The 27,071-nt window shown below is 33.5% G+C and overlaps 1 protein-coding gene and 1 non-coding gene across 2 annotated transcripts in view; both read left to right on the top strand.

Moving 5' to 3' along the window:
- PPM1E (protein phosphatase, Mg2+/Mn2+ dependent 1E) overlaps positions 1-27,071 on the top strand; it is a 128,241-nt gene that overhangs the window by 6,702 nt on the left and 94,468 nt on the right. The window lies entirely within an intron of this gene.
- Positions 9,696-9,781, top strand: LOC117014112 (small nucleolar RNA SNORD62). The gene has a single exon (XR_004421418.1). It is a non-coding gene; the product is annotated as a small nucleolar RNA SNORD62 (small nucleolar RNA).

The following is a 27,071-nucleotide window of genomic DNA, read 5'->3' as shown; positions in this document are numbered from 1 at the left end:
TTGAAGAATTTGACCTACTTCTACCACAAGGCAAAACTTCTGATCTTCAATCCATATACGGGGGGGTGAAAAAAAAATGTATACAAATGGACACTTTGGTCAGTGTTGCTCAAGTAGTTCGCCGTAATCAGAAGTGTCTGGATGCTGATGGTAACCACTTTGAGCACCTCTTGTAATTGCAGAAGTCAAACGTGACTTGTAGTCATCTTTTGTTATCAGTATATATTGAGTATTATAATTTTAATACAGTTTTCCTTTCCTAAAATGTGTATACATTTTCTGGGCACCCCCTGTATAGTAATTTCTTACGTTTTTCTGCTTTGCGAATCTAAATACAAAGACTAAAACAAAAATTGCTTTTTAATAAGGCTGGTTTTTGAGAAGTGCTACAGCTATTTTACTACAATACTCACCTTTGCATTAAAAAAAAAAACAAGCACCACCAACAACAAAAGTAATGAATGCCCTTAAGGTGATATATGTAGTATTTATTAAATTGTGTTTGAGGTTTGTGATATATAAAATTATTTCTTAGGTTAAAACTGTAGAGGGCGAAAATCATGTTGTGAACATATTTTTTTTATTGAACCTAACAAGTTATTACATAAATGTGAGCAGTGACAGTCATTAAATCAGGCTATTACTGATTTTGCAATAGGAATGACCTCTGAAGTTTTAGGATTTGATTTTTGGAAACCCTGAATATTTATTAGTTCATATAGTCTTGGTTTATGGCAGCTTATAAATGCAGTCTCATCTATTACGTGAAAGACATATGTCTTATTAGTCACAATCTACTTATACACAATCAGAGGAACAAAATATTTTCAATTTTTCAAGGTCATATGGAAAGTTAACTGCGTCTAGAAGTAACTTCAGCCTTTAAAACAGATAAATACAAATTTGCATTCAGATGCTCTTTGCCAGCATATTCTCTACTCTTGGATTGAGAAATATAAATATCTTGCTATAAGACTTAGTTAACAATTTAAACCTCTATGGGTCACCATTGTCTGCACCTGAAATAATAATTCCAGAGCTAGTAGTAGTAGTAGTTTCTGTTGTTGCTACTGCATTTATTGAGAGCTTGTTCAGGCACTATATTATATTTGTTACTTTATTTAATCCTTGCAAAAAGTATTTGAGGTTAATTAAGTTCTATTATTAGCCCATTTTGCAGATGCAAAAGCCAAAGCACAGAAATTTTAAAGAACTTTCTCAAGTTTCCATTATCAGTTGAATGATTTCAGGCAGAATGATTTTTGAGAGGTTATAGTTATAAAGTTCATTTTACGATTTTCATGCTACATTACAAACATATTTCTATAAGGAAAAAATCTCAGTGAAAATGCAATTCAATTGTTTGAATTTTGACTACTGCTGTTGCTTAGCTCAGGTTCTTATCACTGCTTGCTGTGATTAGTTTAGTAACCTCACAGAAAATTTGCCATTAGTCTCTTTTTCCTCTAGCCTCACTGTATTTTCCAATATAATTGAATTCACAGCAATTCTCTAAAGATGTGTTGTTATTTCTTGTCTCTTTGCCTTTGTAGATGCTATTTCTTTTTCGTGGAATATCCACTTTCCTAACCATGACCTCCCTTTTGAGGGAGAGGGGGTGGTTGGATTTTTATTTCATCTTCCATCCAAAAAGTCCTCTTGCTTTGGTATTATCTGTAAATAAAGAGCAGTGTAAGGTTTTTGCACCAAATATGTTTGTAAATCTTGTTTCTAATGAAAGAAAAGATCAACAATTAGTGCTACTTATTAAAAACACAAATTGAAATCTAGAAATTCTTTAAAAAGTAGCCTAAAAATGGTTTACAACTTGTTGTGTAGTTCATAACAATGCCAAACAAACAAACATATCACTATTTTGCCTTGAGATATTTTTTTCCATTTTGTACTTGACTAATCCTGCAATCTATTTAGATTTTTGAATTCAATAATAATTATTGAAGTAGCCAAAGGCATCTATTTTCTATACAGTTTTAACACTACTCAACATAGTGTCCCTTTTGGAAAGAAATCCTTTTTAATTTTTTTTTTAATTAAGTAAACAGAAAAGAGAAATATTTTTGCTCAATTAGTTTGCAGTTTATATTAATGTCATATATTCAGTATGGGATTTTTTAGAAGCCAGTAAAATACATTCTGGTCATTAGTAAGCAGTGGATTATATATTAACATAAAGCAATGATCACTTGTATTCTGGAAGTCTAATGGATTACAGTTCCCACCATTGGGTTCATGCTGTAACAGTTTTGTAATCATTATCATTGTAAAATCATTATTCCTTTGCATAATGCATTAAAAAAAATGGCTCAAAGTAAAGCTTGTCCTTTAGAGTCAGAATTCCATTTTATATGTTAAAATATCCAGTTTATGTTCAACATATAATACTAAAGTAAAACTATCCTTGATTATCAAGGAAAGGAAGAGGAAATAGGACAAGTGATATCATCTAGTGTAAAGCTGTAAAAATAAACTGTAGATGAAAATATACTGAAGATCAAATATAAAAGCATTCTCTTGGAATGAGGCCTTACAAATACTCAAACCAACTAATTAAACATCACAATGGAAAAGTCCATTAAATATTACATTAAGTAATTAGTATATTTTTATATTCTTACATAGGTCAAAATTACCAAATCATGAAACTAAATTTCTTCTCATTTCTCTAAGGACTATAAATGGAGAGTTTAATTAAGAATTACCTTGGTTTTAAAAAAAGCTGTTTATTTTACTATAACTTAGTTCTAAGTAGTTGTCTAAATAAAGATAGTCTTATGTATGGTTTGGTAATTTTGTGGTTAATATATACCATGAAAAAATTACAGGTATTCAGTTCCTGAGGCATATATGATCAGCTATGTTCAAGCTTGATATTAAATCATTTTGTATTTTGTAATACATATAGTTAACAGTAAATCCTAAAAACCAATTTGATTAAAGACAGTATCCTACTTTTAAACTGACATTAATGGAGTTTATTCTCTTAGTCACTTGTTTTTCACCTCATTGCAGAAACTATTTCAAATGGCAAATTAATTTTACTATAATAGGAGTAATATTTATTTAGTCATCAAAAAATCATTAAGTACCTACTATATGCCATGCACTGTGCTAGATGCTGCTTATACAGAAGTAAAATACTTGTTTCCTTCCTCAAGAAATGTGGAGTTGAGAGGAAAAGTAGGAGAAATTAACCAGCAAGTACAGTACAATGTGAATATAATAAAAGTTATTAACTCTGTTATGGATGAGGTGATATACTAAGCACATATCATATGTTATCTTCTGTTCTTTTGTTGTTATTTTCTGTTTTTATCAAGAAATTAATGTTTAGCAACATAAGGTAAATCATCCAAAGTCACACAGTACGTGGTAGTAGAACCAGTATTTGAACTCAGATGTATCTGACTTTAAAGCTTGTAATCTTGATGCCTCTCTATGTACTGATAAGAGTTAAGACACAGTGGTGCAGAGGATTTCATGGGAAACTGGGGTGGGTGTGCCAGTGTAGTCTGTTAGATTCTGGAAGGGGATATTAAGTTGAATTTAGAAGACTAAATAGAAATTAGCCAAGAGGAGGAGGGAGCTGAAAAGCATTCCAGCAGAGAGACTGTCATGTGCAAAAGCATGGAAATGAGAGAGCATAGCGAATTTGGGACTTGTCTGTTGTTTCTCTGAATAAAGAAGGGTAAACCTGCAAGAAAGGCTGGAGGGATAACCCTGAAAATCATTCATTCATTCATTCATTCAGTCAGTCAATATCGGGCCCGGTGGACTTTGTGTTCACTGCATCTTTGGGAAGATGAGGGAATTTTAAAAACTACAAGTCATTGAAATGCCACTAATGTTAAACAAAATGCCACATAACCAGGAAACAGAAGAGCCTTATGCTGTTTCTTTTGCCCTCTAATTTGTCTTAATTGGCTTTTAGAACAATGGTATCTAAATTGTAAACTCTTTTTCTCTTTTTTTTCCTGATCATTTCTCTCATCAGTGCTATCTCATGCCAACCAATGTGGAGATTTTAGAACAGACGACTGCCTGAAGTGTTCTCATTTCAACTATGCTTAAATCCTATTTACTTCCTGAAGATTTATGAAAGGATAAGTATGTCTCTCTATCAGTATCCACAGCGTGACCTTATCTTTCATAGGATAAATGTACTAAAAGTACTAAAACAGATTCTTTCAAGGACATGTCCGGAGAGATAGAAGCACATCACGCTGCTGGTTGGATATACAGGACAACACAAGACCATGACCCAGATTAAAAATCAACATATAAAATTTAGGAATGATTTTTCGAGTTTGAAGGAGTGATGTTTATCACTAGACATATTTATCATTCAGTGAGAGAATTATTAGTTTATTTTCTCTATCTTTACAATCTAAAGAGACAGCTTTCAACACTCATTTCAAATGCTATCTCCTACTAGAAGAATTTCTATGAGGTCAACGGGAAGTAATTATTCCCTTCCTTGAACTCCCCAGTATTTCATCTGTATCTTTTTAAAAGGCATTCAATAATCCTTCCTTTTTATTACATCATTTGTATGCAGGCCTTATCTCTATTAATTTTACGTACCTTCCTTGAAGCAAAATTCACATTTGATCCACAGCACTAAGCTTTGTACATAGAAGGCACTGAACTAATATTTAACGAATTAAACCACAGCATCCATATCATAAACTGAATGATTAGAACAGTGTTAAAGTGTTGGATATGAATTACCTACTTCAGAATCATCTGGAATATATCGTTAAAAATGCAAGTTCCTGTGCTCCTGTCCACACCTACTGAATGAGAATTTCTGTGGGTTCCAGGAATCTTGTTTTGAATAAAAATTCAGGTAATTATGATGAACATTAAAGTTTGAGAATCCACTGCTTTAGGGACAGTGTAAGAATCCAAATTAAAATAGAATTTACATGAATTTGCTGATGTGCTTAATGTTAAAAATAACATTATGTACATACCAGAGTGCAAAATATAAGAAAAAATGAATAGGAGGATATTTTCAATGCAATTTTTCTATGTCAGTGAAGATCAATGTTCAGTGTTTTAGAACTTTCAGTGTTCAAAAGCATATTTAGATGTATTAAATACTTTTGAATATTGAACGTTTTTTATGAATGCATTTGAAGTAAAGTGTCCTGGATTTATAAGTAAAGATTAAGAAAAGATGCAGTGAACATTCTTATCTGCACATTTTTATATTACTGTATGCATAGATGTCTTTTAGGGCATCATTTTCTATAATATAGCTTGTGGCTAATAGTTTTAGTATAAAAAATAGTGTGTTTTAGATAGCATTTAGCAATACATGTTTCTCATCCTTAACAACACATTGTATTTTAGATTTCCTTGTGTGTAAATGTTTTATCTGATTTTTTAAAATATGGAATTGCTGATTGAATGCCAACTATCTTGGCTTATGCATTATTGAAGTTGATAGAAACTACAATAAGCTGTAGGAAGCAAGTCCAATATAGATCTCCATCCGTGTAATTCTTTTATTTTAATGTGCTATACAATAGTTTTATAAGCTTAAGCTGTTCTTATAACAATAATAGTAAGATAAGAAATGCTTAAATAATGCTTGTAATGTAGAGCACTGGTCCTGGTACTTTGCATGTATTAATTTATTTAATTCTCACAACAACCAAATGAAGTAGGCACTGTTATCAACTACACATTACAGGTAAGGAAACTGAGATACTAAGTAAGAAATACGTCTAAGTTCACACAACTGGTAAGTGGCTACGATAGGAACCCATACAGTGTAGCTTCAGAGTCAGCACTCTGAATAATGTTAGTTTTTTAAACTAGCAGTTAATTTGACTCTGTCTTAGTAATTATCAGGAGCATTTTCCAGCAATAAGATGGCAAATGATTCCAAGTAAGAATTTCAAATAAATTCATTCTATATCTAAACATTATCTTTTTTGAATTGTCTTAATGCTATTTCTACTTTTACTGATTATATGTAGTAATATCCAGGGTTTTTTTTTTTTTACTTAAAATTAGTTGCATATCAAAAGATTGTCTTAGCATGTCATTTTTGGTGTTTATGATTGCAAAAGATGATGATTTGTAGTAAAAAGAAAAAAGTGTCTGTGGAGGAATATTCCCATCTTCAGCACTGATTGACCCAAGTGAAAGTTCAGACTGATGACTTTAAATATTATATATAAAATATGTTTAGTAATATACTTTCTGATAAAGGTTACTGAAGTTTTTCTCTATAAAAAGAGTGCATTTTTGATTGACGTTTCTGTGTTACACATAAATAAAATATTTCTCCATAATCTGTGTCATTTCCTCATTTATAATTCTACAACTTGGTCGTTTTAGGTATCATTAATTATGTTGTTTCAATAAATACTGAAGAATACCACCTTTCAAAAGCATCTAACTTATGAACTCTATATATTAGGCTGTGTTTTAATATGTTAACTGTGCTTAAAAATCTGTACTTACAAAACACTGATTTGTTTAAAAGGTTTAATTGAATACCACTGGTTTGTTATAATCAGGACAACTCAGAAGAGGAGACCTAAATTAGAGAGAAACTCAGAATGGAAAATAAAGAAAAGAGATATTTTACCCTTAGAATAAAACGTTCCAAAAAGTGGAGGTAGACTATAGGATTCTTGAATCATGGATGTGCCCAATTATGTGGCTCTTAATAGCATCACTAGTATACTTTTATCTTTTTAATTCAAATTTATAATCTAGTCACTTGAAAAACAATATGAACATCGAATTATCTGTGGAACTCTTAAAGGAAGGGTTACTGTAATTTTACATGGGAAAAGATATTTCTTGTATTTTTATTTTTGATCTATATTTTGTATCTTGTTAATAGTGGAAAAGAATGAACATCATTTTCCCCCTTTTTTCTACCTCCCCCCGCACTCTGGTTTAAGCTGTTATTTCTCAGTCTAGTTGTGTAGGACCCAGCTCCCTGGCCCATGCTGGTGTTGTGAGCCTTGCGCTCCCCAGGCTGAGGCAGTCGGTCGCTGGTCATCAGTTGGCCACTCACAGCAGCTCACGGCAGCTCTCGCCAGCTGCCGGCTGCTCACACTGGCCACCGGCCACTCACGCTGGCCACCGGCCTTTCCTGGCAGTACATGGTAGCCCACAGCAGCGCACAGCAGCCCGAGGCAGCTCACGCCAACCTCTGCCTGCCAGCTCCAGGGAGAGCTGTTATTCAAAACCTTAGCTGTAGAGGGCGCAGCTCACTGGCCCATGTGGGAATGGAACTGGCAACTTCAGTTCCATTGGAGACGGCGCTCCAACCCCCTGAGCCACCGGGCCAGCCCCAAACATCATTTTTTTAATGAACAAAACATTTATTTTCTAAATTTGACACAGGTGTGAAACTTACTCCAAATATTTAAGTTTTTAAAACTACAAGTTGAAGATTTGATTGTGCTATAAAGTACCATTTTACCTGATGGCTAGGAGTCAAGTATAGTCAAGAGAGGTATCTAACAAGTACCTTTAGAAAAATACATAAGGCATTTAATAACTTGAAGAGAATGACAATGTCCTATTTCTCAAATAAATAGATATTTAATTTACAAGGAAATTATTCTATATTAACTTATTCTATACAGAGTTTCCTACTAGAATATAAGCTCCACATAATTAGCATTTTAATTTCTGATTCAATAGAAGACACATGCTCATTTTTGAAACTACATGAAAGAACAGAAAAACTACTGTATTTTGCTACTTCAAATAGCTCTTTAGGAATATTTTTCTCTAGTCCTTTTTTATGCAAATATATTTATAACTAAATTGAGATCATACTTATGTAGACCTTACAGACCTTACAAGGTCTGACAAGTTCATGAGCTTGTTGCACCGATATTGCTAACCTTCTTTGATATCAGAGGGATTATTCATTATGAATTTGTACCAACTGGACAAACAATTAACCAAAATTTACTATTTGGAAGTGCTGAAAAGGCTACTTGAAAAAGTTAGATAACCTGAACTTTTCGCCAACAATTCAAGGCTCTTGCATCACGACAATGCATCAGCCCACACTGCACTGTCTGTGAGGGAGTTTTTAGCCAGTAGACAAATAACTGTATTGGAACACCCTCTCTATTCACCTGATCTGGCCCCCAATGATTTCTTTCTTTACCAAAGATAAAGGAAATATTGAAAGGAAGACATTTTGATGACATTCAAGACATCAAGTGTAATACAACAGCTCTGATGGCCATTCCAGAAAGAGTTCCAAAATTGCTTTGAAGGGTGGACTAGGTGCTGGCATTGGTGCATAGCTTCCCAAGGGGTGTATTTCAAAGGTGACCATAGTGATATTCAGCAATGAGGTATGCAGCACTTTTTCTAGGATGAGTTCGCGAACTTAATTGTCAGATTTATGTAGATTTTTTTATACACATTTGCATATACTTGTATTATTGTATAATGAATTTCTGTAATTGAGATTGTTGGAATATGTGGTATGGAAATTTAAAAAATTTAATTCTTCAAATTTTCAGAAAGTTAACATCAGTTTGCACTACCTCCAGTAGTATCTGAGAGAAAAGATGTCCCCATGGTGTTAACACTGGATATTTTCAATCTTGATTTTTGCCAGTCTGATGAGCTAAATATATCTCTTTAATTTGAATGTATTAGTTTAGCATCTTTCCATATGCTTATTGGGGTTTGTGTTTCTTCTACAAATGCTTGTTTATATCCTTTGTGGGTTTTTGTATTTATCTTTATTATTAATTTGTAGGAAGTGTATATGTATTATGGACAGTAGCCTCTTTTTTTTTAAATTTTTTTAAGTCTTTATTTCTTTGCTTTCTCTCCCTGGTGCTTTTGTTTGTCTTTTAAATCTCTCTCTCTTTTTTTTTTTTAGTTTCGGGTGTACAAAACAATGTAATAGTTAGGCATTTATTTTTTATACCCCTCACAAAGTGATAACCCTTCCCCCCCAATCTACTACCCCTCTGACATCGTATACAGCTGTTACATTTCCACTGTCTCTATTCCTAACTAATGCTGTACTCCACTTCTTGTGACCATATATGTATATATATATGGTCATACATACATATATATATATATGAAATTATAGTTGACATTCATTATTATTCAGCTTCAGCTTCAGGTGTACAGTGCAGTGATCAGGCATCTACACTATCCCTGAAATGGTCTCCCTAATAAGACAAGTGTCCATCGGATACCCTACAAAAACTTTACAACATTATTGATTATATTCCCCAAACTGACTTTCGTATCTCTGTGGCAATCTTGTGGTTACCAATTTGTGCTTTTCAATCCCCTCACCTTCTCCCTCATCCCTACCTCCCATCCCATCTAGCAACCCTCAGTTTTTCCTCTATATCTCTGAGACTATTTCTGATTAGTTTGTTCGTTGTTTTTTTCTTTAGATTCCACATATAAATGAGATCACATGGTTTTTGTCTTTCTCTTTCTGACTTATTTCACTTAGCATAATATTCTGTAGGTCCATCCATATTATTGCAAATGGTTAAGATTTCATTCTTTATGGCTGCGTAATACTCCATTGAATAAATGTACCACAGTTTCTCTTTTTTTAATTTCAGGTATACAAAACAATGTATAGACATTTATCATTTATATCCCTCACACAGTGATAACCCTCCTCCCCCAATCTACTACCCCTCTGACATCACAATAGATCCTTCTGACCCTCCACTGTGGACTCAATACCACAGTTTCTTAATCCAGTCATCTACCAATGGGCATTTTGGTTGTTTCCATGTCTTGGCTATTGTGTATAGTGCTGCAGTAAAAATTGGGTGCATAAATTGTTTTCAAATTAGAGTTTTGGATTTCTCTGGATAGATACCTAGGAGAGGAATTGCTGGGTCATAAGATAGTTCCACTTTCAGTTTTTTGAGATACCTCCATACTGATTTCCATAGTGGCTGCACCAATCTGCAATCCCACCAACAGTGCACAAGGGTTCCCTTTTGTCCACATCCTCGCCAGCACTTGTTTGTTGATTTATTGATGATAGCCATTTTGACTGGGGTGAGGTGCTATCTCATTCTGGTTTTTATTTGCATTTCTCTAATGATTAGTGGGGTTGAGCATTTTTTCATATATCTGTTTGCCATCTGTATGTCCTCTTTAGAAGAATGTCTCTTCGTGTCTTCTGCCCATTTTTTAATTGGGTGTTTGTTTTTTTGGAGTTGAGTTGAGTGAGTTTTAAAATAAATTTTGGATATTAACTCCTTATCAGATATATCATTGACATATATCTTCTCTCATTCAGTAGGATCCCTTTTTGTTTTATTGATGGTTTCCCCTGCTGTGAAAAAACTTTTTAGTTTGACATAATCCCATATGTTTTTCTCTTACTTCCCTTGCCCGAGGGGATATATCAGTAAAAATATTGCTCTGGGTAATGTCTGTAAACTTTCTTCCTATATTTTCTTCTAGGAGTTTTATGGTTTTAGAATTTACATTTAAGTCTTTAATCCGTTTTGAATTTATTCTTGTATATGGTGTAAGGAGGTGGTCCAGCTTTGTTTTTGTGTGTGTGTCTGTCCAGGTTTCCCAGCACCATTTATTGAATAGACTGTCTTTACTCCATTGTAAATTCTTTTTTTTTCTTTTTTCTTTTTCCCATTGTAAATTCTTGCTTCCATTGTCATAGATTAAATGACCATATAGGCATGGATTTATTTCTGGGTTCTCTATTCTGTTCCATTGATTTATGTGTCTGTTTTTATGCCAGTACCATGCTGTTTTGATTACTGTAGGCTTATAGTATAATTTGGTGTCAGGTATCATGATACCTCCCACTATGTTCTTATTTCTCAAGATTGCCGAGGCTATCTCGAGATTGCCGAGGGGTCTTTTATGGTTCCATATAAATTTTAGGATTATATGTTCTATTTCTGTGAAAAATGTCCTTGGTAGTTTGAGAGGAATTGCGTTGAGTCTGTATATTGCCTTAGGCATTTTAACGATATTAATTCTTCCTATCCAGGAGCATAGTATGTGTTTCCATCTATTTGTGTCTTCTTTAATTTTTCTCTTCAGTGTCTTCTAATTTTCTGAGTACAGATCTTTTACTTCTTTGGTTAAATTTGGACAGTAGCCTCTTGAGTGCAGTGTGTTGCATATGGCTTATCCCAGTCTGTAAATTATTTTTTGAAACTTTATTATGGAATCTTTTCCTACGTAGAGGTTTAATTTTTTGTACTTCATCAAATCACTATTTTTTTCTTCTTTTTCGCTGCTGGGATTTGTGTCATGTTTTAAAGGGTATAATTAATCTTCCCCACCTCCTATTGTTTTGTGTTTTCCTCTGAGTATTTATAGCTTTTTATGTTTATTTATTGAGAATTAATTTTTGTGTAGGATACTATTATATTTAGCTACTTACAATTGATATGTCTAATCATTGCTTCTAATAACTAAACAACTCTTACAATTAGGAAGATTAGTGAGTTTTGAAGGGAGTTCTAATTTTGTTAAAATGCTTGAATTGATGATAGATATAGCTGGCTACAGCATAAGACTGATAAGCAGTTGGAATAAGGGTAGATATTTTTTGGATAGGAAGACATTTAAACAGAAGTGCAGATTTCTCAGCAGGCTTCATAGCCAACTAACTTCATTTGAAATACAACACTAGGTGTTTGACAAATTCTTGCCTTCCTGACATTTTCTCTCTTAGAATGTAAGGGGAAAATATTTATATATTTGTATGAGAAAAATCTTGAATGATATATACCAAATTATTAGATTATTAGCAATGATTTTCTCTGGATGGTGAGAGTTCAGATATATTTAAATTTTTTTTCTACTTACTGTATTTTAAATATTTAACAACAAAACTGTGAAAAATAATATAGGGGCTGGTAAAGGATGCAGTGAAGGGTACTGTTGCTCTGGATCTATTTATAGCCAATGAAGAAGAATTGCATGGTTGGTAGGAATGAAAGAAACCTTTGCAGACAAAACTGTCATTATAGAGTTTGTTATAGCTGGGGTGGAGAATTCTAGAAGTAACCACATATACACATAGTCTAGATTATAGGAAGAAAACTTTTAAAAAGTGAACAAAAACAATATAGTCATGGCCTTATAACCTGAAACTAGGAAAGCTGTGAAGCACTAAAAAATAATTGTAAAATTATATAATTATGTAGATTATAGAAATGAGTTTTATTAAAGGCAAAAACAATTAAAACCACTTTGACTCCACTCGGAGCAATCTTAACTCAGGTTTTAAAAGGATATTTATAAAAGATGTGTATAGAAAAGTGACACAAAAATTTAAGTGTGTCAGAAAATCTAAAATCAATAATTCATAGATGTGGGAAAGACAATAAAACTAATTTAAAATTTTTACAATTCAGAAACAAGAATAAGGAGGATATATGCCTACTTAATATTAACAGCTCTTATTTTGTTTCCATATTTTCTGTCAAGGAGAACAGTCTTTATGCTGTAATAACAAATCACTTAGTAAAGGAGAATTAAAGTCCAATGTAGGTGAAATTAATTAAGAAAGCATATGACTATCAATATGACTGGTTTCTAACCTGAAATAATATCTGGGGAGACTATAAGAATTTGTAGGTAAGAAAGCTAAACTTCAAGGAATTACTGAGAATAGGAAGAATGGAAGTGAGAACAAGTAAGGACGTTGATAGTATGTTGACCAAATTCAGAAATGACACAAAGCTCGATGGACCTTTATACAAGCAGTGAAAATAATTTGGAAGTCTCTAGCAACAAGGCTTTAACAGATTGGTTTAAAGAAGAAATTTAGTATAATTAAATATATAATTCTGAATTTGGTTTGAAAAAAATCAGATGAAAGAAGAATTGATGAAGGATTAAATAACCTAATGGGAGCATTTATGACAAAGGGAATTTTACTGCTGGTAAACTTAATATGAAGCAGCAGCATGATGTGCCTTGCAAAATTTAATTATGGTTTTCTGAATCAGGGAGGTTGGTTAGGCCACACCTGGCACATCTCCAAATTTAGGTGCCACATTTGGGGAAACTGCTATATGTCCGAATGACCAGCGGTATCAGCCTTTTGTCATGTAGAAAAAGTATTAGACTTAATCTGAGTCATAAAGCAGCTCTGGGACCAAAGATTATAGAAAGAGAGATTAAAAGCCCAAAAGAAGGAAGAATTTTCTAGTGTCTAAAAAATAACAGGCTGCCTCGAGAAGCAGTACCTTGTGTGTATGGTGTTTGAGTACGGCTAGTTTACTACCTTGGTAAGGATGCTAAGAGGTTATTTTGAATGTATTAGTTTTGCATCTCTTCACATGCTTATTGGCCATTTGTGTATCTTCCTTGGAGAAATATCTATTCAAATCCTTTACCATTTTTCACTTGGATTGTCTTTTATTATTGAGTTGTAGGAATTCTTCATATATCCTGGCTACAAATCCCTTATTATATACATGATTTGCAAATATTTTCTCCCATTGTCTGGTTTGTTGTCACTTTATTGATGGTATCATTTATAGCACAAAAGTTTAAAATGTTTATATAGTCGAATTTGTTAGTTTTTTTTATCACTTATACTTTTCGTTTTGCCTCGTTGAAGGCTATGAGGATTTATTCCTCTGTTTTCTTCTAAGAGTTTTAGGTCTTACATTTAGTTCTACAATCCTTTTTGAGGTAATATTTGTTTATGGCAGTGGTAGGGGCCCAATTTCATTCTTTTGCATGTGGATATCCGGTTGTCCCAGCACCATTTGTTAAAAAGACTATTCTTTCCTCCATTGAATTGTCTTAGCACTTGAATTTTTAAAGGAATAAAATAACTTTGATTTTTAATAAAAAATATAAAAACTATGGAAGATAGGAGATAAAATAATGCATAATTCTACCACCCTTATACAACTTCACTATTTTGTGTATTTCCTTCTAGTCTCCCATCCATAAACATAAATTTTACAGAATTGCAATCATAATGTACTGATTATATTTTCGCACACTTTCCATATTGCTGTATAGATTTCCAATTTTTTGTTGTTCATGTTCCATCTGCAGGCTATGTGTAATAAATCAGCCCCTTATTTTGAATATTTGGGTTTACTCTAATTTTTTATTATTTAAATAACATTGTAATTATAATCTTTGTGTATAAGCTATTAACCTTCCATTGAATAATTTCCTTAGATAAATTTATGAAAGGATTTCTTCCAAACATATACTGAAAACCAACTAGAGGCTAGTTACATAATTTTGATTTGGGGAATTCTGCGGTGTGTGTTGTTGTTGTTGTTGGCTCACTTAACGTAACAATAGCAGCTGATACCTCTGACTGGGTCAGGCAATGTGCCAAATCGTTAGTGTGCATCATGGTATTTAATTCTCCCACAAATTCTATTAGATAAGGGATTCAGGTCTCAGAAAAGTTTGATAACTTGCCCAAAGTTGTATGAATAATAAATGGTAAAGATGGTACACAGGGCTATGTGACTCCAAAACTCCAGTGGCTCCTAGATTGGGCATCAATAGTTATAATGGCAATATTCCTATAGTAGTAGACTATATTGGATTTGTTAATTTGTGCAGAAGTTCTTTGAATACATATGACTTGTTAAGTACTAATGGATTATTGGCCTAAAACTTGTTTTTTAAAAATGGGAATCTAAAGACTTTCTCTCTATAGATTTAATAATTCATTATTCTTGGATCCCATGAACTACTCATTTTATATTATTGCAGTTTGTATAGTGTTTGCCATTTCACGGAATCTACATAATAGTATACATAATCACTACAGAAATTGTTTCATTCAGTGAATAAATGCTGCAATAAAGAAGAAAATGGCAAATGAATTAGAAATCTTTAATACTCAAATGTAAATCACAATTTCCTGGTATCTTAAAGATATAAATTTTAGTATTTTGGGGAGATTATACACAATAGCATTTCTGATCAAGACATCTAAATCCTATGCAATGTATATTTAATTAAGTGTTCAGCTGTTAGTACCTATTTCAATTGTAGAACTATTAAATATGTTTAGTATTTGAAATAATTATGTGCAACTCATAATTATTACTATAGCTGAAATATGAAGAGGAAAATCACAATTATAAGAATAAAACGATACTTAAAAAGAAACTAATTTAGAAATGCTAGTAGTCTGAAAAAAATTGGCTCTGTCACATTCAGAGATAACAGTTTTCTTTCAAGCATGAAAATGCCGGTTCTTTATACAAACTCTTGTTCCAGGATTCTATTTTTGCAGTCTTTCAGCACATCAAGCTGCATAAAGTCTTTCTTTTCTTGATTTCCATCCAAAGAGACTATTTCCTCAAGATTAACAAGGCGACTGGAGTTATTTGTATGCCCTAGACAGAAGAATGAGCCTTTTCATTCTGGTAGAATAGTACTCTTTCATTAAGGTGTAGCTTCAAGAAGGATTCATATGTAATTGTGAGGGAAGAAAGGTACATTTACCTGGCAGAAGCAGTCCATTTCATTAAATGGCAATTCCCTGAATTTGTTTCTTTTAACTAGAGTTAGTTGATCAGTTTTCATGTTTTTAGTAACATTTAAAAGAATGTTCCATTTGTTTCTGCTCCAATTCCTTGCTGCTGTTGAGGAGGTGGACAGAGAAGAATTTTTTATACTCAAGAATAGAATTGTGATTAATGTATTTATTAGTGGAGAACTTGAAGACTTTAGCCTAGTCCTCTTTCTTTCAATGCCTCTCAGTTTCTGGCGACATTTGCAGGGAGTTAGGACAAATTGAACATTCTTTTAGATGCTATTATGAAAACAAATCCTATCAACTAAAGTGTGAACGTGAATTCAGTGAATTAGCCTTTACATGAAATGATTTTTGATAAATTGACTTTTGGCCAATGACCCAGAGCTCCCCTAACCAGCCAGATCAACTGAATTAATCCTAATAATGAGCTGTCAGATGCTTCAGCTATATTGCTTTCATATCCTCAAAACTGAGAATTTTCATAATGACAGACCACAAAATGGACTACCAAACCTAACATATAAAATGTACATCTACTTTGGACTGAAAGATTGCCTAGTAAAAGCAACTAAATGACATTTTCTCTCTTCTATGATAGACTTCTGCACCTCCAGCCTCATGCTCTCACTGGAGCTCAGTCCCTTATTTCCAAGAGAACATAGGAAACACGGTCTTTTTCATTTGAGTACAATCAAATCACAGTTCTCCCTCTTTTCTCATCAAATAGCACTTCTTTAGAATTTCTAAAGACTCACAGTTATCTCATTCTTTTTCATCCCCACTTCTATTCAGTTATTCCCCAATTTCATTCTGTCACTTTTATAAAGTTCTCAGATTCTCCTCTATTCTTACTGCAGCCACTTCAGTTCAAGTCTTCATTACACTGTCTTCTAGTTGTTTTCCTGCTTACATTCTTCTCTCTAGTAGTAGGTAAAATTTACACTGCTTTCATCATATATCTCTCTGAGGTAACCCCCAAAACTGCATATTCACTAGTTAACCTTTCTGTCGACATATCAGAAGAATCAGCTATCATCCTGTAGTGCTTTTTTTTTTTGGCTTACTTGACGTCTATCTGCTGTCTGAACAAAAGGCATCTTTATCCTTATTCTTTCTACTTAGATGACATTTAGATGTGACCCTTTGCATGGTACTTGTGGAGCCTGTTGCCTTCTCCTGATGTGACACACAAGAACCATGTTTATATTTCAGACATTCGATAAGTATTATAGTTTATTTATTCCTATACCCTCAATTTATCAAGTAACCTAATTTCTCAGACTTCAGTTAGATATCCTTAGGATCTCTTCTCTGAGTACTGCCATTCTGCTCCCCACTTCCACTACCAAAGATTGTTGGTGTTCTTCTATACAGTGTGTATCTCTATTTTAAGTAGCCAGGTTTTTTTTTTAATTGAGATATAATTGACATGTAACATTATATTAGTTTCATATGTATAATATAATGAGTAGATATTTATATATATCTCAAAATGATCACCACAATAAGTCTGGGTAACATCCGTCACCACATGTCTGTTGCAGACTTTTTTCTTGTGATGAGAACTCTTACGATCTACTCTTAGCAACTTTCAAATGTACAATACAGTATTGGTAACTACAGTCACCATACTGTACATCACAGCCCATGGCTTATTTTATAACTGGAAATTTGTACTTTTGACCCTCTTTACCTATTTTGCCTACTCCCCAACCCATAACTCTGGCAACCATTAATCTGTTCTCTGTATCTATGAGGGTTTTGTTTTTGTTTTTGTTTTTTAGATTCCACATAGTATAAGTGAGATGATATGGGATCTATCTGACTTATTTCACTTAGTATAATGCCCTCAAGGTCCATCTGTATTATCTGTATTGTCACAAATGGCAAGCTTTCCTTCCTTCTTTTTGGTGGCTGAATAATATTCGTGTGTGTGTGTGTGTGTGTGTGTGTGTGTATCACATTTTCTTTATCCACTCATCCACTGATGAACACTTAAGTTACTATTATATCTTGACTACTGTAAATCATGTTGAGTGAACATGGGAGTACAGATCTCTTTTCGAGTAGTGTTTTCATTTCCTTTGGATAAATACCCAGAAGTCGAATTGCTGGATCATATGGTAGTTCTATTTTTAATTTTTTGAGGAAACTCCCTCCATACTGTTTTCCATAGTGGTAGCACCAATTTACATTCCCACCAACGGTGCACAAAAATTCCCTTTTCTTCACATGCTCACACTTGTTATTGCTTTTATTCCTTAGCCTGAAGAACTATCTTTACCATTTCTTATAGTGCTGCAGTAACAAATTCTCTTTTTTATTTATCTAAAATTTCTCTAGTTCTTTTGTCAGTCTTTTAAAAAAAATTTATTGAATTTATTGGGGTGACATTGGTTAGTAAAATTATATAGGCTTCAAGTGTACATTTCTATAACACTCGTACGTCATCTATATATTGCATTGTGTGTTCACCACCCAAAGTCAGTTCCCCTTTTATCCCCATATATTTGACCCCCTTTTCCCTAGTGTACCCCCTTTTCCCTAGTGTACCACCACACCTTCCCCCTTACCCTCTGGTAACCACTGAAGTGTTGTCTGTGTCTATGAGTTTTGTTTCTTTTTTTAATCTTGTTCCTTTGTTGATTTCAGTTTTATATCCCACATGAGTTCCCTTCTTCCTTTCTTCTCCTTTTGGTATACCCATTATTCGTATGTTGCTCTTTCTGATGGAGTCCGATTCTTTCATTTCTTTTGACTCTCAAGTCTCTCTCTTTTTCCAACTGCGTCATTTCCAGATTTCTGTCTTTGGTATCATTAATTATTTCCTCCATCTGGTCAATTCTACTTCCGAAGCTCAGTATTTCATTCTTCATCTCTTTTATTGAGTTCTGCAGCTCCAGAATTTCTATTTGGTTCTCTTTAAAAATTTCAGTCTCTTTGGTAAAATATTCATTTTCATATTCAATTTGTTCATTGATTTTATTTCTTTGTTCATTAAATTACCTACCTGAGTTTTCTTGCATCTCGTTGAGTTTTTTCAGAACTGCAATCTTGAATTCTCTGTCATTTAAGTCACATATTTCCATGCCTTTAAGTTTATTTTCTGGAGATTTTTCACTTTCTGAGCTGTCTGGTTACCTTGGTTATTCTTGGCAATTGATGGATTATTTCTCTTCCTGGGCATTTACAGGAGTAAATTCTGCAGGAGGTTGATATGAGAGGCCTTTCTTTTGCTTTCCAGTAGGTAGCACTGGAACATTTTCTTTTCTCTTGCCCTGTTTCAGTTTCTCCTGCAGTGGGAGATTTCCTGGGGAGGTGGGCGTCTCCTCTGTGGCCAGGTCGCCTAGGTCTCAGGGCACCACCCCCATAGGAGGATGTGGGCGATGGGGTTCTGAGCCCCGAAATCTCAGTGCAGAGCTGTGCGCCTCAGCAGCCCTGAGTGTCCCCGTTAGGATCAGATGTGAAAAGTGGATGCAGGTGGGCTGAGAGAGGTGGCTGGTTGTGTTTGTGGCTTTGTTCTCCTCTGAATAATAGCAACTGTCAGACTACAGTTGCCTTGCCCCTATAGCTCCTCCCTTGTCACTGGAATTAGCCACAGTGTGCGCCTGCTGCTCAGGAACTGTCTCTTTAGTTCTCAGGGCTGTAGATATTCTTCTCTTTAATCCAATGCTACCATTTTTTTTTGGGGGGGGGCGCCAATAACACTGGGAGGGTGTGGGGAGGTGGCCAGGCTCCATGGCTGTTTTCTGTTTGGCAGTGAAGGCTGTCAGACCACAGCTGTCACACTTCTGTATTTGGTCTTTGCCCTGATTGCTGGATTCAGCCATATTATGTACTGATTCCTCAGGCAGAATTGCTGGAGACACAGAGAGTACACCTGCAGTCTCAATCCTCTTCTTTCCCTGCAAGCTGCTGCCCCAGTCTCTGCACTTCTCCCTTCTCTCCTCCCTTGTTCTCCCTATGTACCCACCTTCAGATGTTTTGATGCGTGGATTTCTCAAACATGTTTGTGTGTTGCATAGGGAATCTTTTGTTGTGTTATAGCTGTTCAACTTGTAACTTCAAGGGGAGAGATCAAGGAGCACCCCTTATGCCACCATGTTTCTGATGTCCTCTTTTGTCATTCGGGGAAGGGGAACAGGACTTTATTGCGGAACAGTGTGTAATTCCAGGATTTTTTCCAAGTCAAGTTGTCCTTTCAGTCGTAGTTGTGGAGGGTGCTGTTCAGCTCCAGTTCCAGTTGCCTTTGCAGGGGGCGCTGCCCACCATCCCTTGCAGGAGTTGAACCGGCAACCTTGTGGTTGAGAGCCCACTGGCCCATGTGGGAATCAAACTGGCAGCCTTCGGAGTTAGGAGCACTGAGCTCTAACCACCTGAGCCACCAGGCCGGCCCCTCTTTTGTCATTCTTGAAAGATATTTTCACTGGATAGTAATGCTGGGTTAACAGGTTCTGTTTCTCCCATTACTTTAAAGATGTCATCTCATTGTCTTCTAGTCTTCATTGTTTTTGATGAGAAGTCGTCAGTATGCTGAATTCTGTAATTGCTTTTCTAGTGAGTTTTAAGAGTTTCTCATCGTGTTTGACTTTCGTCACTGTGACTGATGCGCCTAGATGTGGTTCCTGTGTATTCCTCCTGCTTGCGGTTCACAGAGCTTTTGAATCCAAAAATAGATGTCTTTCACCAGATTTGGGAATTTTTTTATCATTGTGTCTTCAAATATTTTTCTCCCCCATCTCTCTGTTCTTTCTTTTTGGGACATTAATTAGGTGTATTTTATGCCTTTTGCTATTAGTCCGCCAGTGACTTCCTATTTCATTTTCTTCTTACCAAAAAGTTACTTTTCTCTAACTAGATTTAATTGTCAGTTAGCCAGCTTTAAGTGAATTATACATATGGTTTCTCAGTATTTTCATAGATCTTTGGAAGATGTGGAGGTAGTAAGAGAAGGAGGATGGCATTTCAAATGCATAAAAATAGCTTTTAATTATAATAACTTTGATCTTTTGAAGATAAACCATTTACTCTTTACAGTTTCCAAATATTATGATCAGGTGTTTCAATAGTTTTTTTGATACTCAAAAATTGTTTGAGAAAATGTTAGTTAAAATACACCCTGTTACAGAATCTCTTGCCATTGCTCTTGAATGGTACCATTATCCTTATATAAATACACGATTCCACTTTAATGTACTGATAAAATTTGTTCCAGATATTGTGATATGTGACTTCACCAAAATAGCCCTGAATGGAAGGAAAGTTAACATACTAGTAGTGTTGTAGGTGTCAGAAAACAATGTGCACTCTCATTTTCTGATCATTAAGGATCTAGAAATATTTTTTCCTTTTAATATAAAGAAAGCAAATATGTTTTCCTTGTATCTATATGAAAGAATATATTTAAGAATAGGTAACCTAAAGGTATGTGATTTATTTAAATATAGATCCAGACCAGTACTGGTAACGTTTTAGGGTTTTGTCCAAATAAATTAATGTATTGATCTTAACATAGTCTTTTGTAAACAAGTTCAACTTGTCAGATGATAGATATGACTCACATGATCTCATCCATTATCGAAGTATAACACAGGTTATGTATGGTGTTTTAGACCTATAGAACTAAATAAGTGTTAAAAGGGATTCATTTTTCTTTTCAATATAATTTATTTTTCAGTAAACAGAATTTGGCTTTCTACGTAATGTGTGTGTTTTGGACTCTGCAAATGGAACAGCATAAGTGTGAAGGAAGAGTTGTTTTACAATTTATTAGGATGAGAACTGATCATTCTTTTTTTTAAATGTATTGGCTATGATTTTCAATGAATGGAGTTCAAATAGTTGGTACTTATAATATTACACTTTCTTCTTTGTTTTATTATTTCATGCTGGCTTGTCTTCTCATCTATGGAAAAGACAACTATCCAAAATGATGGTTTGGGAAAAGAAAATGCTAAATAAATGTGTATATAATATTAGCACAATACTTACGGTATTAGTGTTATGTTCCCTTTTCTGGCAGGTATGTAAAGAAAATGCTATACAAAAATGTAAAATCATTCCCCCCCCCTTGGACAGTTAGTCCTCACTAATTATTATTTACATAAGAGAATGGTGAAATTTAAAACACATAGGATAAATTTTTTTAAGTTAAACTATCTAAACCAAGACCATTTTTCCATATGGTTTTTGTTTCCACACTCCTAAATACTAAATGTAATAATTTTTGACAGCAGCATTTCATGTGTTAAGTTTTGGAGTTTAGAAATATTATTCATTAACCATGAATAAATCTCATCAGGGAGACATCTAGGTAAAAAAGATGCCATTTCTGGAAGAAAGATGCATTTAATCTAGCGATACTCTATGATGTCAAATGGTATGAAACATTTATTAAGCTGTGTAATAAATAGGACTCAGTTCTACTATATCCCAGGAGCTTTAATAAATTTTTAATAAGGAGAAGTAGGAAAACCAGGATGTTTTCCCTTCTACAGTGCCCTAAGCATTTTTCTGTTTTTGAGAAAACCACCAATACTACTTCCAGAAAAACATTCGCTAGCTTTTTAAATCTTACATTACAATGTTAAATCAGATTCTGTTAAGTCTAGGGATCTCAGATGCAATTCTATACTACTAGAAAAATTCTCTTGCTTTGTCTTTTTTTTTTTAAGAAATTGTTGTGTGTTTCAAAACTTTTAGTCTGTTCAGAGTTTCCTTGTGTTTCCATAGCCACCAATAAGAAATATTAGATAGTGCTAAGAGTTATTATAATCGCATAATCATGAATAATCATGAACAAGAGCCTAATATCATATAGGCCTCCACCAGCTCAGCCAAGTAGCATTGGACCTGGTCCATAATACTAGCATTGAACCAGTTAGCTAAGTTCTTTAAGCCTCAGTTTCTTCATCTATGAAATAATGATACAGTTATTGTGAGCATCAAGTTATCAAATTATATACAAAACACTTAGCACAGTGCCTGGCATATGGCGAATGCTTATTATTATTAAAGATTTAAAACATACCATACTTTGTTAGCAGTAAACTAAAAATAAATTTGCTATTTTAATTTTTTAATTAGCTTAATTAATGGTTTTTCAGTTGTGTTTATTTTATGTGCTTTATGTTAATAAAACTTAGAAAATGTAAAGATAGTCTAGTGATGTTCTTAATGATACAAAGATGATGCTTTTGTCATTTATACGTGTATGTATGATTGAAGCAAAATGAATTGTTCATACCACGCAGGGAGAACTTTTACATAAATTGGTCAAGGTAAGTGCCAGCTGACAGGACATGAGAGGAAAAGACAACCTATAGGACTTACTTGTGCTTTATCTCATTTAACTCCTTTAACAGCCCTCTGAAAGCAGAAAGTATCTGTTTTGCAGGTAAGCAAACAAGCATCAGGAAATAAAATAACCTGTTAATGTTACACAGCTTGCAGCAGCAGAATTGGGATTCATTCCAACTGACTCCCAAATCCATTTTTTTATTACTATCATTTTGCTGAGAAAATTAATATGATCAGAAATGTAAAATGTGTGGAAAGGGGGCTATAGATGGGAAAAGCTTGTTGATGCCAGGATGGGGATTCAGTTGAAAGATAATTAGGTCCCTTTCCAACTAATAAATGGTAAAAGAAAAACCGTAATGGGAAAAAACCTCAATGTGTGAGTTTCCAGCCGTCTGCTCTTCCTCTGTGTGCTAATGACAGTTCTGCCTTTGCTAATTCAATTGCTTCCATTTCTTCTCCCTCCAAGCTCAGTATTTGTCAGACTAGGTCCTTGGGGATTTATAATACAGAATTGAGAGACAAGGATGAAGTAGAAGGAATATGAAAGTAGCCACTGCAGGATAGTCTAATCACATTATTCCATGTTTTCTACTTTGTACCCTGTCATGGTTGCATTCAAAAAAAGACTTTTCAGTGGATGTCTTCAAATCTTACAGTGAATGCTGGGAGCTCCTAATTGTAGCGGCATAAGAAAATGTTTTATGTTGATAACTGTTGAATTTGGTTATGTGGAGGTTTACTATATTATTCTCTCTACTTTTGTGTATGTTTGATATTTTCTATAATAAAAAGGGTGTTGTTTTTTTTTGAAGAAAATGTTTTAGTGAACATACTTGTCAGGCTCCCTCTCTAATCCTGGAAGTTCAAAACTGTATTTTGCATATTATTAATGTATATTTTAGAGTGCCTTACACATAGTAACTACTCAATAAACAAACATCTGAGTTGAATTGAATGTAATATTTAGTTGCTCAATTTTGAATGTGAGTAATATGTAAGCAGCAGTTAGTATATAAAGTGAAAATATGCTTTTTGGCTAATTTGTCAAGGTGAGAAAATGTTTGGGAATTAATGGAGATGTTTGTAGAACTCTGATTATACGAAAAACCATTGAATTGTGTACTTTAAATAAGTTTTATAAGTATGTGAATTATATCCCAATAAAAAAAGTGTTAAAAATGCAAAGGTAAGCCATAAACTGGGAGAAGATATTTATAACACATATAACTGATAAAGGAAGGAATTCCCACAAATCAGTAAGAAAAAAACAACAAATAACAGGAATAGGCATTGCCAATATAGTCAAACTTGTTTTCTGTTTCCTCCAACTTTTATCTAATCTCTCCCCTAGATTATTTTAAAATAAATCTCAGATATAATTTAATTTCTTCCATAAGTATGTCAGTATGTGTCTCCAAGGTACAAAGACTCTTTAAAAAACAAAAAAACCCAAATTTAACTACAATGCTATTGTCACACCTAAAAAGATTAACAATAATTTATTAGTATCATCTAATATCCAGTCAGTATTCAAAGTAGTGTTCAAAACAATCCATTCATTGTGTTACTTTGCTATGTCTCTTAAATCTTTTTAATCTAAAACAATCTCCTATCCCTTTATTTTTTTCTTGCCACCTATTTGTTGAAGAAACCAGATCATTTTTTGGTAGACTTTCTCACATTCTGGATTTGGCTAATTGCATTCCTGTGATGTCATTTAATATATTTTTATATCTGTCATATTTTCTGTAAAATGGTAGTTCTAGAGCAGTACATGCTGTCCAGTAGAAATATAACTGAATCTACAAATGCAGGTCACATAAGTAATTTAAAATTAGCTCGTAGCTGCATTTTAAAAAGTAAAAAACATAGGTGAAATTAATTTTAATGACATTTTATTCAACCCAAGATGTCAAAATAGTATCTTTTTAACATGTATTCAATATAAATAATTATTAATGAGATTTTACATTCGTTTTGAAATTTTACATTGACAGCTTATCTCAATTCAGAGTGGATGCATTTCAGGTGCTCAATAGTCACTATGACTAGTAGCTACCAGATTAGACGGTGCAGATCTATCTTATAAGTCTTTTTCTTCTTTTTTTGTCTTTTTTTAATTAAAATTTATTGGGGTGACAATGGTTAGTAAAATTACATAGGTTTCAAGTGTACTATTCTGTAATACATCATCTATGTATCACACTGTGTGTTCACCATCCAGAGTCAGTTCTCCTTCCATATAGTATTTGGTGATGGAAGGAGTCTTTTTTAAGAGCAGCTCACAGGTGGTTCTTTGTACTTGCATTATAACAGGAGGCAAATAATGTGTTTCTTTTCTTGTGATGTTAAAGTTGGTCCAAACGTTCATTTCAGACTGATCATTCAGTCCCCCACCAACCTTTCACCTAATTTTTAGTTGTCAGTGATGATCATTACCTACATTCATATTTCATTAATGATTGAAAATGGTGATTGTCTAATTCTGTTATTATTTCTGCTTCTAATAGCTGAAGTGGTCTATAAAGAAGAATTTTCCCTTATCATGTTTTTGGTTACTTTTAAAGTATTTTCTATCATAGTTATACTTTTTATTAATTTTTTTAAATTAACCATTTTATTTTTTAATTTTAATTTAATTTAATTTTATTTTTTAAGGAGGGCGCAGCTCACAGTGGCTCATGCGGAGTTTGAACCGGCAACCTTGGTGTTATTAGCACCACGCTGTAACCAACTGAGCTAACTGGCCACCCCTTGTAATTAGGTTTTAACTTATTTGAGTAGTGGTCAGAAAATGTGATATGTATATAACGCAGTTTTTGAAATCTGTTTTATGGCCTACTGTTATAGTCAGTTTTCAAAAACATATCATGTGTACTTGAACAAAATATGTGTGTTGCAGTTGTTGGTTGTATGTTCTAAAGATCATAAAATAAACCTTGTTAATTATATCATTCAAGTTTTTAATATCCTTACTGTTTTTTTGGTCTGGTCTATCAATTACTGAAAGAGATGAGTTAATTTTTTCCATTATGATAGTGGGTTTACTGATTTATTCATGTAATTCTATTGATACTGCTTTATATATTTCTAGAGTTTTGGTATTAGGTATATACCAGAATTGTTTCTGGTGAATTGAACTTTTCATCATTATGTAGCTACCCTCTTTACTTTAAAATGCTTTCTGCATAAAAGTTTATTTTGTTTGACATTCATATCTCTAACCAGTTTCTTTTGGTTAGTATTATCTGGTACATCTCTACTCAGTCTTTTACTTTCAATCTTTTTTCTTATATTTGATTTGTCTTTGGGAACACATATAGTTTTTAACTAAAAAAATTTAGGCTGACAGTCTTTTAAATTGTAGCTGTTAGTCCATTTACACTTTTTGTTATTCTTGATACAGCAGGTTTATTTCTACCATCTCTTATGTTTTTTATTGTCACACTTTTTCTACTTGCTACTATTTTTCTTGTGGTTCTTCTGCTCTCCATTTTTTTTTCTTGTCCTTTTTTGGAAGTTATATAAATCATGTTTCTTTTATTGGTTATTCTAAAAATGTTAACATGCATATTTAACCTCAAATCCAAAGTTAATAATATTTACCCAACTTTCTGAGTGTTTAAATTCTGATAATCTTCCTTAAGGGTGATTGTTTATTCTGTGATATTTCAGTTTTATTTTTTATTTAATTCTACAAATTAGACATTCATTATTATTTTATATAATGCTTGTTTGAATTTATTCATGTTTATCTTTTTTAAACAATATTTTTGTTGGTTAGGAGTCCAGCATCTCAAAGTAGACTTTTCTTCCAAGTTTCCTTCTTCCTGAAGTACATACTTTCGAAGTTCATTTAAAGATGGATTCTTAGTAATTAATGTTATCTTTTTTTGTTTGAACATGCCATTCTTTGCTCTCACACTTTAAAGATCATTTTCCTATGTATTTCAACTCCAGGTTGATGGGTGTTATCTTTTAGCTCTTTTTTATTTATTAATTCCTTTGTCTTCTGAGTTTCATTGTTGCTATTGAGAAATCAGTTGTCAGTCTGTTTATCAGGTATTTGCCTTTCCTGTCTTATGGCCTCTAAAATATTTCCTTTGCGTTTGATGTTTTCCAGTTGCACTATGATAGATGAGATAGTTTTCTTTTTATTTACTGTGCTTGTGATTTGTTGTGCTCCCTGAATCTGAGAATCTATGGTTTTCATCAAGCTTGAAAAATATTTAGCCAT

This window comes from Rhinolophus ferrumequinum, chromosome 21, assembly GCF_004115265.2.
Source record: "Rhinolophus ferrumequinum isolate MPI-CBG mRhiFer1 chromosome 21, mRhiFer1_v1.p, whole genome shotgun sequence".
Taxonomy (NCBI): domain Eukaryota; kingdom Metazoa; phylum Chordata; class Mammalia; order Chiroptera; family Rhinolophidae; genus Rhinolophus; species Rhinolophus ferrumequinum.
The sequence above is the reverse complement of the archived record's forward strand: the minus strand, read 5'-3'. Positions and strand labels throughout refer to the sequence as shown.